Source organism: Trichomycterus rosablanca, chromosome 6 (assembly GCF_030014385.1).
Source record: "Trichomycterus rosablanca isolate fTriRos1 chromosome 6, fTriRos1.hap1, whole genome shotgun sequence".
NCBI lineage: Eukaryota > Metazoa > Chordata > Actinopteri > Siluriformes > Trichomycteridae > Trichomycterus > Trichomycterus rosablanca.
The window spans coordinates 4,372,103-4,384,577 of record NC_085993.1 but is presented as its reverse complement, the minus strand read 5'-3'; the positions used below and the strand labels follow the sequence as shown (position 1 = coordinate 4,384,577).

The window sequence follows — 12,475 nt, the reverse complement described above, 5'->3', positions numbered from 1 at the left end:
GTCACTTTGGATAAAAGCGTCTGCTAAATGCCGAAAATATAAATGGTATTCAACTACTAACAAAACATAAAGCACACAGGGTCATGTGATCACAAATTGACCTCTGATAAAAGGCTGAAGAAAGTCAACAGCTCTAGTACAACCAGGGTACGAGCTCCTTATCAAGTGGCCAAGAGCAACACACACTATCATGTTATCGCTGTGTGTGTGTGTGTGTGTGTGTGTGTTAGCCGCTGGGAAAATCAAGGAACAGCATAGCGGGACTCACGTACGATACAGCTGTTTGTGAGTCTTTGGCGGGTGAGAAGAAGTGGCTGGCTACTGCATGCGTGTGTCAGGGGGCGAGTGATGATCTGAACCACGCCCCTGGAGCAGACAGGCTTAAGGGCCTTGCTCAAGGGTCCAACAGAATGGTCCGGATTATAGTCCAACCTGGTCAGGATTATAGTCCAACCTGGTCAGGATTACGGTGGATCCTGTGCTTCATAAAAACAAACTGTACCCTGAGCAGACTGCAGATTAATTGCAGTGCAACAGGCTCACACTTATAGTACCCAATCCACCTACTATATGGGTTATTGCATGGGGAGTGAGCGTGTCCAAAACTCCAGTCCACACAGACGGTGGATCATTAACCTACATGTTCTTTAATACTTTTATTTTTATATTTATACTTACATGTATATATCAGTTATAATCTATCTGTCTGTCTATCTATCTATCTATCTATCTATCTATCTATCTATCTATCTATCTATCTATCTATCTATCTATCTATCTGTTGATCTGTCTGCCTGTCTGTCTTTCTGTCTGTCTATCTATCTATCTGTCTGTCTGTCTGTCTGTCTGTCTATCTCTATCTATTGAGCTGTCTGTCTGTCTCTATCTATTGATCTGTCTGTCTGTCTGTCTATTGATCTGTCTATCTGTCTATTTATCTCTAATCTATCTGTATGTCTGTCTGTCTATCTATCTATCTATCTGTTTTTTGGCTTCTCTTTATTCTACCTCTGCCTCAGCGACTAAATGTAGAACCAAGAATTCTCAACGTCTGAACATTTTGTTTTTATATTTTGATGCATAAACGCGGTAACGATGAAATTTGAGCTTCCACACACGCCTCTGGTTCAGGAGTTTAATCTGTTTAGACTGGAGTCAGACGTAAAGCACACAGCAATGCTAATGCAAGCATCCTGCAGAATAAATTGAAACTGTGCAGAGGGTTTTATTGAGGCGAGTTCAGCCTGAAAACTCCAGATCAGATCAGAATCAGCATTCATGAGATGTTTTCTTCATAAACACTGTCATAAAACAGACAAATCCAGGTCCAGTATGAGAAACAGGGTCAGACAGGAGTCGCTGCAGACTGAACCTAAACCCAATCTGAGTCGGGATTTTGGTGCTTTATGTGAGTCCAAAACAAATGAAAACAAATTGTTATTTTATCTAAAGAACTGATAACGGATTCAATACGAGCAAATGAGGTTTAAGGGCTTTGCTCAGGGGCCCGACTAAGACATCTCAGCCGTGGAAAGGGGATGGGGACTTGAACCCTTAATCTTGTGATCAGTAGCACTTTAACCGCTGGATCACAGCTGCCTGGAGGAAGGAGAATGCCTTTATAATACAGTAAATGTAAGAATTTAGCACCAGTAACACACTCACTCACTTTCTGAAGTGCTTATCAGGGTCGCAGCGGTGCTGGAGCCTATCTCCGCTCTCAGTGGGCTGTGACCCTGACCAGGATAAAGCAGCGGTACCAATGAAATGAAATGTTGTCATGTTGTAGTGTTGTGATTTGAGTCATTACCAGAGTCAGTTTCATATACTGCTCCAACCTGGTCAGGATTAGGGTGGATTCTGTGCCTCATAAAAACAAACTGCACCATGGGCAGACTGCCGATTCATTGCAGTGTAACACGCTTACCTACGGTATTTACTCACTCTTATAGTAACCAATCCACCTCCTGTATAGTTTATGGGGAAGTGAGGATGTCCACAGACAGTGCATCAATAATCTATATAGTCTGCTTTAATACTTGTATTTTTATATTCATACTTACATGTATATATCAGTTATAATCTATATTATTTCTGTCTGTCTATCTATCTACCTATCTGTCTATCTATCTATCTATCTATCTATCTATCTATCTATCTATCTATCTATCTATCTATCTATCTATCCATCTATCTATCTATCTATCTATCTATCTATCTATCTATCTATTGATCTTTCTGTCTCTCTGTCTGTCTGTCTGTCTGTCTGTCTGTCTATCTATCTCTAATCTGTCTGTCTATCTATCTATCTCTAATCTATCTGTCTGTCTGTCCGTCCGTCTTTCCGTTCGTCTGTCTGTCTATCTATCTGTATGTCTGTCTGTCTGTCTATTTATCCTTATGTGTGTGTCTGTCTATCTATCTCTAATCTGTTTGTCTATCGATCTATCTATCTATATATATCTACCTGTCTGTCTGTCTATCTATCTATCTATCTATCAGTCTGTCTGTCTATTTGTCAATTTATCTGTTGGTCTGTCTGTCTATCTATTTATTTATTTGTCTTTCTGTCTGTCTATCTATCTATCTGTCTATCTTTCTGTCTGTCTCTCTATTTAGCATACCCAGGACCCTTGTTATTATGCGACTCCATTATACCAGCTACACTGTGCCTGAACGGTGCTCTGTTAGTTGGATTTATTCCAAGTGGAATTGTTTATGTATCACCTCCTGGCTGTTGTTTACAGGTTAAACTGTAAGCTGCGTCCACATTTTTATGAAAGCAGGTGGATGGGAACTGTCATAGTGTGTTGCCCTTATTAGCATAGTAAAAAATGGTAAAAAGCCGTGTGTGTGTGTGTGTGTGTGTGTGTGTGTGTGTGTTTGTGTGTGTGTGAGAGAGAGAGAGAGAGAGAGAGAGAGAGAGAGAGAGAGAGAAATCAGGTTTAGCCTGACAGCAAGAACGTCGTGTTTCATTTCATTTCCCGCTGAGGAGAAGCGTGAGTCCTCCTACACTGTACTTCGCTGCGTGGCATTTAGAAAGACGAACGACTTTCCGGAGCGTCGTCTCCTCCGTCCCGGCTCCTGCCATCCCTCATCCTGAGAGAGAGAGAAAATGAAAACAAGATTAGAAGGACGGGAGAGTGGAGGAGTAAATCCCCCACTTTCTTAAATTCCAGCCTCAGCATCTGTCTCGGTTTAGCAAAACGTCCTCTAATCCCGCGCTGACAGGTACGGCGCGGAGCGGCTATTAGCTAATAACGACGGCCTGTTCTCAGCAAATTCTTATCTCGTTTCCGAAGCGTCGGCCCTGGCGAACGCGGACGTTTGCCCGTCAGAGCCAGCTGTCGCTCAGCTGCGATCTCGAGCGATTTCCGGGCCTGTCAGACGTGCAGATGTTGATTGGAACGTTCACGCCAAACAGCTGCTTGTTTACAGAGATGAAGCTTTGCTGAGTTAGCTCACGCTGGTTCCCAGATTCAGTTCTGATGCGAGGAGTCGACTCCTGAGTCGAATCTCGGTTCTGAGTACTTGACAAGGGTGAATTGAATCCGTGCTGGACGGACTCACTGCCGTTCCATACTGTGCACGGCCTGGTCGGCGCTCTGACACAGATCAGTAAATGACTCCACCCGGCTGTTTCCGTTAGCCGTGGCCACAGTGGATCATTTGTCATATTTGATTTGAATTGTATATATATATTCGATATATATATACACCGATCAGCCATAACATTAAAACCTCCTTGTTTCTACACTCACTGTCCATTTTATCAGCTCCACTTACCATATAGAAGCACTTTGTAGTTCTACAATTACTGACTGTAGTCTATCTCTTTCTCTACATGCTTTTTTAGCCTGCTTTCACTCTGTTCTTCAATGGTCAGGACCCCCACAGGACCACCACAGAGCAGGTATTATTTAGGTGGTGGATGATTCTCAGCACTGCAGTGACACTGACATGGTGGTGGTGTGTTAGTGTGTGTTGTGCGGGTATGAGATTAGACACAGCAGCGCTGCTGGAGTTTTTAAACACCTTACTATCACTGCTGGACTGAGAATAGTCCACCAACCAAAAATATCCAGCCAACAGCGGCCTGTAGGCAGCGTCCTGTGAAGACTGATGAAGGTCTAGAAGATGACCGACTCAAACAGCAGCAATAGATGAGCGATCGTCTCTGACTTTACATCTACAAGGTGGACCAACTAGGTAGGAGTGTCTAATAGAGTGGACAGTGAGTGGACACGGTATTTAAAAACTCCAGCAGCGCTGCTGTGTCTGATCCACTCGTACCAGCACAACACACACTAACACACCACCACCATGTCAGTGTCACTGCAGTGCTGAGTATGATCCACCACCCAAATAATACCTGCTCTGTGGTGGTCCTGTGGGGGTCCTGACCATTGAAGAACAGCATGAAAGGGGGCTAACAAAGCATGCAGAGAAACAGATGGACTACAGTCAGTAATTGTGGAACTACAAAGTGCTGCTATATATTACAGGGGTTGGACAATGAAACTGAAACACCTGTCATTTTAGTGTGGGAGGTTTCATGGCTAAATTGGACCAGTCTGGTGGCCAATCTTCATTAATTGCACATTGCACCAGTAAGAGCAGAGTGTGAAGGTTCAATTAGCAGGGTCAGAGCACAGTTTTGCTCAAAATATTGCAATGCACACAACATTATGGGTGACATACCAGAGTTCAAAAGAGGACAAATTGTTGGTGCACGTCTTGCTGGCGCATCTGTGACCAAGACAGCAAGTCTTTGTGATGTATCAAGAGCCACGGTATCCAGGGTAATGTCAGCATACCACCAAGAAGGACAAACCACATCCAACAGGATTAACTGTAGACGCAAGAGGAAGCTGTCTAAAAGGGATGTTCGGGTGCTAACCCGGATTGTATCCAAAAAACATAAAACCACGGCTGCCCAAATCACGGCAGAATTAAATGTGCACCTCAACTCTCCTGTTTCCACCAGAACTGTCCGTCGGGAGCTCCACAGGGTCAATATACACGGCCGGGCTGCTATAGCCAAACCTTCGGTCACTCGTGCCAATGCCAAACGTCGGTTTCAATGTTGCAAGGAGCGCAAATCTTGGGCTGTGGACAATGTAAAACATGTATTGTTCTCTGATGAGTCCACCTTTACTGTTTTCCCCACATCCGGGAGAGTTACGGTGTGGAGAAGCCCCAAAGAAGCGTACCACCCAGACTGTTGCATGCCCAGAGTGAAGCATGGTGGTGGATCAGTGATGGTTTGGGCTGCCATATCATGGCATTCCCTTGGCCCAATACTTGTGCTAGATGGGCGCGTCACTGCCAAGGACTACCGAACCATTCTGGAGGACCATGTGCATCCAATGGTTCAAACATTGTATCCTGAAGGCGGTGCCGTGTATCAGGATGACAATGCACCAATACACACAGCAAGACTGGTGAAAGATCGGTTTGATGAACATGAAAGTGAAGTTGAACATCTCCCATGGCTTGCACAGTCACCAGATCTAAATATTATTGAGCCACTTTGGGGTGTTTTGGAGAAGCGAGTCAGGAAACGTTTTCCTCCACCAGCATCACGTAGTGACCTGGCCACTATCCTGCAAGAAAAATGGCTTAAAATCCCTCTGACCACTGTGCAGGACTTGTATATGTCATTTCCAAGACGAATTGACGCTGTATTGGCCGCAAAAGGAGGCCCTACACCATACTAATAAATTATTGTGGTCTAAAACCAGGTGTTTCAGTTTCATTGTCCAGCCCCTGTATATATATATATATATATATATATATATATACAGTGTATCACAAAAGTGAGTACACCCCTCACATTTCTGCAGATATTTAAGTATATCTTTTCATGGGACAACACTGACAAAATGACACTTTGACACAATGAAAAGTAGTCTGTGTGCAGCTTATATAACAGTGTAAATTTATTCTTCCCTCAAAATAACTCAATATACAGCCATTAATGTCTAAACCACCGGCAACAAAAGTGAGTACACCCCTTAGTGAAAGTTCCTAAAGTGTCAATATTTTGTGTGGCCACCATTATTTCCCAGAACTGCCTTAACTCTCCTGGGCATGGAGTTTACCAGAGCTTCACAGGTTGCCACTGGAATGCTTTTCCACTCCTCCATGACGACATCACGGAGCTGGCGGATATTCGAGACTTTGCGCTCCTCCACCTTCCGCTTGAGGATGCCCCAAAGATGTTCTATTGGGTTTAGGTCTGGAGACATGCTTGGCCAGTCCATCACCTTTACCCTCAGCCTCTTCAGTAAAGCAGTGGTCGTCTTAGAGGTGTGTTTGGGGTCATTATCATGCTGGAACACTGCCCTGCGACCCAGTTTCCGGAGGGAGGGGATCATGCTCTGCTTCAGTATTTCACAGTACATATTGGAGTTCATGTGTCCCTCAATGAAATGTAACTCCCCAACACCTGCTGCACTCATGCAGCCCCAGACCATGGCATTCCCACCACCATGCTTGACTGTAGGCATGACACACTTATCTTTGTACTCCTCACCTGATTGCCGCCACACATGCTTGAGACCATCTGAACCAAACAAATTAATCTTGGTCTCATCAGACCATAGGACATGGTTCCAGTAATCCATGTCCTTTGTTGACATGTCTTCAGCAAACTGTTTGCGGGCTTTCTTGTGTAGAGACTTTAGAAGAGGCTTCCTTCTGGGGTGACAGCCATGCAGACCAATTTGATGTAGTGTGCGGCGTATGGTCTGAGCACTGACAGGCTGACCCCCCACCTTTTCAATCTCTGCAGCAATGCTGACAGCACTCCTGCGCCTATCTTTCAAAGACAGCAGTTGGATGTGACGCTGAGCACGTGCACTCAGCTTCTTTGGACGACCAACGCGAGGTCTGTTCTGAGTGGACCCTGCTCTTTTAAAACGCTGGATGATCTTGGCCACTGTGCTGCAGCTCAGTTTCAGGGTGTTGGCAATCTTCTTGTAGCCTTGGCCATCTTCATGTAGCGCAACAATTCGTCTTTTAAGATCCTCAGAGAGTTCTTTGCCATGAGGTGCCATGTTGGAACTTTCAGTGACCAGTATGAGAGAGTGTGAGAGCTGTACTACTAAATTGAACACACCTGCTCCCTATGCACACCTGAGACCTAGTAACACTAACAAATCACATGACATTTTGGAGGGAAAATGACAAGCAGTGCTCAATTTGGACATTTAGGGGTGTAGTCTCTTAGGGGTGTACTCACTTTTGTTGCCGGTGGTTTAGACATTAATGGCTGTATATTGAGTTATTTTGAGGGAAGAATAAATTTACACTGTTATATAAGCTGCACACAGACTACTTTTCATTGTGTCAAAGTGTCATTTTGTCAGTGTTGTCCCATGAAAAGATATACTTAAATATCTGCAGAAATGTGAGGGGTGTACTCACTTTTGTGATACACTGTATATATATATATATATATATGTACAGTGTATCACAAAAGTGAGTACACCCCTCACATTTCTGCAAATATTTTATTATATCTTTTCATGGGACAACACTATAGAAATAAAACTTGGATATAACTTAGAGTAGTCAGTGTACAACTTGTATAGCAGTGTAGATTTACTGTCTTCTGAAAATAACTCAACACACAGCCATTAATGTCTAAATAGCTGGCAACATAAGTGAGTACACCCCACAGTGAACATGTCCAAATTGTGCCCAAAGTGTCAATATTTTGTGTGACCACCATTATTATCCAGCACTGCCTTAACCCTCCTGGGCATGGTATTCACCAGAGCTGCACAGGTTGCTACTGGAATCCTCTTCCACTCCTCCATGATGACATCACGGAGCTGGTGGATGTTAGACACCTTGAACTCCTCCACCTTCCACTTGAGGATGCGCCACAGGTGCTCAATTGGGTTTAGTCCATCACCTTTACCTTCAGCTTCCTCAGCAAGGCGGTTGTCATCTTGGAGGTTGTGTTTGGGGTCGTTATCCTGTTGGAAAACTGCCATGAGGCCCAGTTTTCGAAGGGAGGGGATCATGCTCTGTTTCAGAATGTCACAGTACATGTTGGAATTCATGTTTCCCTCAATGAACTGCAGCTCCCCAGTGCCAGCAACACTCATGCAGCCCAAGACCATGATGCTACCACCACCATGCTTGACTGTAGGCAAGATACAGTTGTCTTGGTACTTCTCACCAGGGCGCCGCCACACATGCTGGACACCATCTGAGCCAAACAAGTTTATCTTGGTCTCGTCAGACCACAGGGCATTCCAGTAATCCATGTTCTTGGACTGCTTGTCTTCAGCAAACTGTTTGCGGGCTTTCTTGTGCGTCAGCTTCCTTCTGGGATGACGACCATGCAGACCGAGTTGATGCAGTGTGCAGCGTATGGTCTGAGCACTGACAGGCTGACCTCCCACGTCTTCAACCTCTGCAGCAATGCTGGCAGCACTCATGTGTCTATTTTTTAAAGCCAACCTCTGGATATGACGCCGAACACGTGGACTCAACTTTTTTGGTCGACCTTGGCGAAGCCTGTTCCGAGTGGAACCTGTCCTGGAAAACCGCTGTATGACCTTGGCCACCATGCTGTAGCTCAGTTTCAGGGTGTTAGCAATCTTCTTATAGCCCAGGCCATCTTTGTGGAGAGCAACAATTCTATTTCTCACATCCTCAGAGAGTTCTTTGCCATGAGGTGCCATGTTGAATATCCAGTGGCCAGTATGAGAGAATTGTACCCAAAACACCAAATTTAACAGCCCTGCTCCCCATTTACACCTGGGACCTTGACACATGACACCAGGGAGGGACAACGACACATTTGGGCACAATTTGGACATGTTCACTGTGGGGTGTACTCACTTATGTTGCCAGTTATTTAGACATTAATGGCTGTGTGTTGAGTTATTTTCAGAAGACAGTAAATCTACACTGCTATACAAGCTGTACACTGACTACTCTAAGTTATATCCAAGTTTCATGTCTATAGTGTTGTCCCATGAAAAGATATAATGAAATATTTGCAGAAATGTGAGGGGTGTACTCACTTTTGTGATACACTGTATATATGTATGTATATGTATATATGATGAAACATAATGAACTACCATCTCTAGAAGTGGCTTAGTTGCTAACAAGGCATTAAACCATATCTTTCCACATACCTACCTACCAACCTATCCAGCTCTCCCTGAGATCACTAGGTGCATCACAATGCATTAACACAAGAGTTCTCACTCTCACCGAGGAGGAGTTCGAGTTCCCCGAGCAGCCTGGTGTTGATGTTATGTTCCCACTGAGCTCCATTACCTGATCTGCGTGTGTGTCTCACCACATAAAGCATGTCACATGGCTCTGTGTGTGTGTGTGTGTGTGTGTGTGTGTGCTTCAGGGAGTTCCTCAGGCTTCATTGTGTCTCTAGAATCCTCTCTCGTCCTCTTAATCCTGTGATTGAGGGTTTCCCAGCGTCTCCCACACTCAACAACACACAATGAACGGTGTTAGAGTGTATTGTGGTGGTGTGTATTCAGGTTACACTAACACACGGTCACTACACACACCTGAACACAGTGTGGTCTGGAGAGTCCATTCATTACACACCCGCACACACACACCCTATACTGTTGCTACATGTCGCTACATTACAGACATGTCACATGGCTAAAAATGTCCGACATTGGTTGGAAGAGCATGACCAGGACTTCCAAGTACCACCCTGCCCCCCTCAATCCCCAGACCTGAACCCAATTGAGCATCTGTGAGACCACCTCGATCATCATGTTCGCTCTATGGATCCTCCCCCAGGCACCTCTAGCAGCTGTGGGATGCACTGCAGTCAGGATAACTGTGACGACCTACCAGGACCTTACCGAGTCTCCCCCAGTATGTCTAGCTGCTGTCCATGCTGCACCTGGCGGTCACTCTAGATATTAGCTGGTGGTCATAATAATGTGACTTGATGGTGTATAGTATTAATGTTACATCATGGAACAATATGATGGGAGATATATTACATGATGTCATGGTTGCTTGTAGTGTAGTGTGTGTCTTTGTGAACTGGGTTCAAATCTATCGTGATCTGTGATCAGTTCAGTCACTCACACAACGATCCCAGTTAACGAATGTAAAACCAGTGGGTTTACAAGACTGGAACACAGGTCTGGGTTGTAGATCAGGTCGATTAGCCTGGAGTGACCGATTACATGGTCAATACACTAAGGTAATCAGCTGCTGTTGTTGCTTAGAGAAAACACACACACACACGAGTGTTTGTGTGTAAACTGATTAACGGACGAGCGAGGAATAAATTCCAGTTACACAGATTATACTCACAGAGCTCAACTTACACTCCAGCCATGATTCCCACACTATCAGCTGTCAGAGAGACTGATAAATCAACCTCACAAACACACACACACACACACACACACAGATTAGACATAAATCCAACTCAAACACACTGTGTTTACACTTCCAGGGAATGGAAACATGTAAGTCCACACTGAGGCTCGTACCGGTTACCGGACATGCAAACTGACATCATGACAGACAGATACATGAGGAGAGAGACTGACAGACTGAGAGATGAAGATGGAGCCAGACAGAGAGACGGACACAGAGACAGACTGGAAGGCAGAGAAACAAACTGAGACAAGCGAACAAATTAAGGCAGAGTAACAGACTGGAGAGGGATTGAGAGACAGACTGAGACAGGGAGTGAGACAGTAAGGTGACAATGATAAAAGAAAAGACAAACTTACAGACATGAATACTGACAAGAAAATGGACAAACACAAAGACTGGCAAGAATAAATTTGATGAATGAAGACTGATTAGAAGACCGACAGACAGACACGGTGATTGATGAGGAGACAGACAAATAGAGACAGACTGACAGACAAAGTGACCGATGAGGAGACCGAGTGGCAGACCCTGAGACTGATAGGAAGACAGACTGACAAATTGAAACTTGTATAAACAAAGACGAGCAGACACAGTGATCGATGAGAAAACAGACTGACAAATGAGAACCGATGAAAACAAAGACTAACAGACAGGGTGATCAATGAGGAGACAGACTGACAGACATGGAGACTGATAAAGAGACAGACTGATGAATAGAGACTGATAAGAGGACAGACAGACAAATGGAGACCAATGAAAAGACAGAGAGACAGAGCGACTAATGAGAAGACAGTCTGAGACACCCAGATTGAAGAGATGACAGCCTTCAGACACAGAGAGTGATAGGAAGACAGACAGACAGACACAGTGATCGATGAGACGACAGACTGACAAACACAGAATGATAGGAAGACAGACAGACAGACACAGTGATCGATGAGACGACAGACTGACAAACAAAGAGTGATAGGAAGACAGACAGACAGACAGACAGACAGACAGACAGACAGACAGACAGACAGACAGTGATCGATGAGACGACAGACTGACAAACACAGAGTGATAGGAAGACAGACAGACAGACACAGTGATCGATGAGACGACAGACTGACAAACACAGAGAGTGATAGGAAGACAGAGAGACAGACACAGTGATCGATAAGACGACAGACTGACAGACACAGAGAGTGATAGGAAGACAGACAGACAGACAGACAGACAGACAGACACAGTGATCGATGAGACAACAGACTGACAAACACAGAGTGATAGGAAGACAGACAGACAGACACAGTGATTGATGAGACGGCAGACTGACAGACACAGAGAGTGATAGGAAGACAGACAGACAGACAGACAGACACAGTGATCGATGAGACGACAGACTGACAAACACAGAGTGATAGGAAGACAGACAGACAGACACAGTGATCGATGAGACGACAGACTGACAAACACAGAGAGTGATAGGAAGACAGACAGACAGACAGACAGTGATTGATGAGACGACAGACTGACAAACACAGAGAGTGATAGGAAGACAGACAGACAGACACAGTGATCGATGAGACGACAGACTGACACACACAGAATGATAGGAAGACAGACAGACAGACACAGTGATCGATGAGACGACAGACTGACAAACAAAGAGTGATAGGAAGACAGACAGACAGACAGACAGACAGTGATCGATGAGACGACAGACTGACAAACACAGAGTGATAGGAAGACAGAGAGACAGACACAGTGATCGATAAGACGACAGACTGACAGACACAGAGAGTGATAGGAAGACAGACAGACAGACAGACAGACAGACACAGTGATCGATGAGACAACAGACTGACAAACACAGAGTGATAGGAAGACAGACAGACAGACACAGTGATTGATGAGACGGCAGACTGACAGACACAGAGAGTGATAGGAAGACAGACAGACAGACAGACAGACACAGTGATCGATGAGACGACAGACTGACAAACACAGTGATAGGAAGACAGACAGACAGACACAGTGATTGATGAGACGACAGACTGACAAACACAGAGAGTGATGGAAGACAGAC

The 12,475-nt window shown here is 44.8% G+C and overlaps 1 protein-coding gene across 10 annotated transcripts in view; it reads left to right on the top strand.

Moving 5' to 3' along the window:
* The window catches only part of ptprfa (protein tyrosine phosphatase receptor type Fa), a 266,847-nt gene that overhangs the window by 131,120 nt on the left and 123,252 nt on the right, over positions 1–12,475 (top strand). The window lies entirely within an intron of this gene.